Source organism: Buceros rhinoceros, unplaced genomic scaffold (assembly GCF_000710305.1).
Source record: "Buceros rhinoceros silvestris isolate BGI_N320 unplaced genomic scaffold, ASM71030v1 scaffold7874, whole genome shotgun sequence".
In the NCBI taxonomy this organism is placed as follows: Eukaryota; Metazoa; Chordata; class Aves; order Bucerotiformes; family Bucerotidae; genus Buceros; species Buceros rhinoceros.
Genome location: NW_010408772.1, coordinates 92,666 through 95,636, shown reverse-complemented (window position 1 = coordinate 95,636; position 2,971 = coordinate 92,666). Strand labels below are relative to the sequence as shown.

The 2,971-nt window shown below is 51.5% G+C and overlaps 1 protein-coding gene across 1 annotated transcript in view; it reads right to left on the bottom strand.

The window, feature by feature from the left end:
• VAV2 (vav 2 guanine nucleotide exchange factor) overlaps positions 1 to 2,971 on the bottom strand; it is a gene marked incomplete at its 5' end in the record, with an annotated part of 105,088 nt that overhangs the window by 31,539 nt on the left and 70,578 nt on the right. The window lies entirely within an intron of this gene.

Sequence of the window (2,971 nt, the reverse complement as noted above, 5' to 3'; positions counted from 1 at the left end):
CTGCTGTCTACTGCTGACTGTGCCCAGCAGCCGTAGCTGTGTGGGAAACAGCAGCTCACATCCCTGAGGACCCGCAGGAGCATCATCAGGACAAGGGTCGCTTTGATTTTTGGAGGCAGGCTCCAGCCAACGTGCCTGCGGGTTGTCATTGCAAAGCCCTGCTCATTTCCTGGAGAAAACCCCCAAAAATCTGCTGCTGCTCAAGCGTCTGCCATTAGGTCACGCTGAAATAAATCAGGCGGCAGAGGACGAACGTCCCTTTACTGCTTCTCCCAGTATCGATCAGGCACCACTTGCAAACCGGCCAGCCCTCGCCATCTGCCCGCGCTCTCTGCAAGCTGCCATCTGGCCGACAGCAAAGCAAACCGAGGGGCCAGCGGGCTGAGGACAGGGAATTTGAGAACTTTCTAGCTCCCCTGATACCCGTTTAGTTTCCCCTCCCTTTCCATCGCCAACTGTTCTTTTGGTTTTGCCTTTTTTTTTCTTTAATAAATAGCTGTTTCCAGGCAATTATCTGCCTTGATCTGCTTGACGGCTGACCCAGCGCCGGGGAGCTGCACGGAGCCCACCATAAGCTCCGCCACACCCCAGAGGTGAAGGCACAATGGGCTCATTGAGGCATGAACATCCTTTATACACACCAGCACCCCACGGCTGCCCCGCGCTTGCCCGCAGACAGCTTGTTTCTGCCGTGCACGTAAACAGCCCTTGAGGAGCCGCTACTGATCTGCTCACAGCCCCACCGCTGGCTTTTGTCCCTGGCTGCTGCAGCTCCTCTGCGCCGGCAGGGACATCCCTGTCTGCTGGGATGAAGGTCCTCGTGCATTAGAGCATCATGGGGATGACAGGGAGAAAGCCTGGCCCCTTCTGCTTCCCAAACCTGCACCTCACCTCCTTCACAAATATGTTTAGACTTTGGATGCTTTGCAGAACAGAATTCACCCAAAACCTCAACTGGGGGACACCAAACTGCTCCATTTAAGTTCCTATGGTTTAAATGAAGCATTTTGCCATTCTCCAGATAAAACACTTTTACCAGCCCCCAAAATGTCTTGTTAGAACCAGCTCGATATTTATCCTGAGCTTTTTATCGCAGAAGCACGATGTCCAAGACTCCCCTCTCCCGTGGGGTGACTTGGTGGTGCTGAGCCCCCCAGGGTTGTCCCTCCTCACTGGCTCCCTGGCTCTTCGACGCCAGCGGGGATGGTGGGCTGGGCCCTTGCCCAGCACATTTCACAGTGGTTTTTTACAGACAGGTCTGTGCATCCCTCCAGAATGATCCGAAGGGCAGAAATAATCAGTTGGCTGCACAGATGTAGCAAGTTAACGGGTGAAAACAGGCAGCAGTGGAGGGTCTCTCCTGCAAAAGGGAGGATTGTTGTGCTGGTCACGCTGTTCAGTGGCGGTTCCTTCCACGTGTTGGGTCACTTCACCGCTTGCTGTGAAAATCATTTTCTCACCTCCAATAAAGCATTTTAGATGCACTCGGATCTTCACAAGGCTGCTGGACCATCAGCGACATTAAATGCAAAGATTCTGGATGGACTGAATCACTCCCAGTGTGAATGATGCCCTTGTTCAGCTGCTTGGCGATCGGCAGCAGCTAAGAAAGAGCTTTCTCATGAGGCCCTGCGCTTTGCCAGAGCCCAGCATCAGTGCCCAGTACACACCATTGTGAGCAGCTAATTTCCAGTCAAAGTTTCCTCGTCGAGCACAGAGTCAGAGGGAGGACTGATGCATCAGCAGGCAGCGGGAGCAGCACCGCTCGTGCAAGGGGCTCTCCGGGGCGTTTCTGGGGTTTTTACAGTTATGGGTGAATTACATCTCCGTTTCGCAGGTCGTGTTTCTGTGCACAACCTGGCTGTGCCTGCAGCGCAGATCTGCAAAAAGGGATTTGTGTGATCTCTCCAGGCTGGTTTACAGGTGCCTTTCCCCAGCTGTCCCAACTAAAGACGTAAAGAAGAGGATTTTGCAAAGAATGAGGAAAAAAAGGGCAAGTTAAAAGTTGGAGAAAATCTGGAAAAGAACAGGGTGATTAATAACAAACCACGATGTCATGTAAGCATGGCACTTGGGCAGCTAAGCCCCTCTGACAGATGGACCGACTTGCCATGGTCCGAGGAACTGTTTGGGAAGCTTCCACGTGGACACTCCGTGGGAGCTGCACCACCGGCAGTAGTGCAGTTAAAGCTGGGAACTCATCTTCAACACCAAATAACCTGCTCTGAGCCCCGAGCACACCGTGACGAAACCTCAATTCCTAGGAGCAGGCTGCCGTCCCCACCAGCGCCTGTGTGCGAGCTCACAGACAAACCTTTCTCCAATTAAAAGCATCCCTGTGTGCAAGAATCAAGAGTTTTGAAAGCCAATGTTAAAGGAATTTTGAGAACTTTGGAAGAAGGGGGGGAAGAAACCTCTTGTCCTTGAAAGGATCCCTTTGTAAGTTAAAATTTTATTAAATTGTAGCTGCTGGGAGCAAACCACGAGCGGCTGATTCCAAGGTACTCTGTTCCCTCAACTAGTAATTTATGATTTACTTTTGTAATAACTAAAGCCATAAGGAACTCATTGGATTAAGAAGCCTTAGTATTTATGCTGTGGAACAATCATATGTAACTGTACAAAGCCACATATCCACCCATACAGACTCTCCCTCCGTATGAAACAGGCTGCGCTTAAAAACCCTGCACGACGGGAACGCTGCCATCGAATTCCAATAGCACTCGCATTTCTCCATATATTTGGTAGTTCAAGGTTGCTTTTAAAAGTCTGTTATATCATCACTACAGGCAGCAAAATACAGACATCAGAGACCCAGATAAATATAGACACAGGAACGCCAGCAGCATCACCCCACATCCCAGCGAATCACTGCCCGGGGGCTGGCTGGCGTGGTCCCAAATCCACTCACGGGGGATGTGGATGTGACCCAGGTGCCAGCACCCCTGTGGCCACACAACTGCCACGGAGG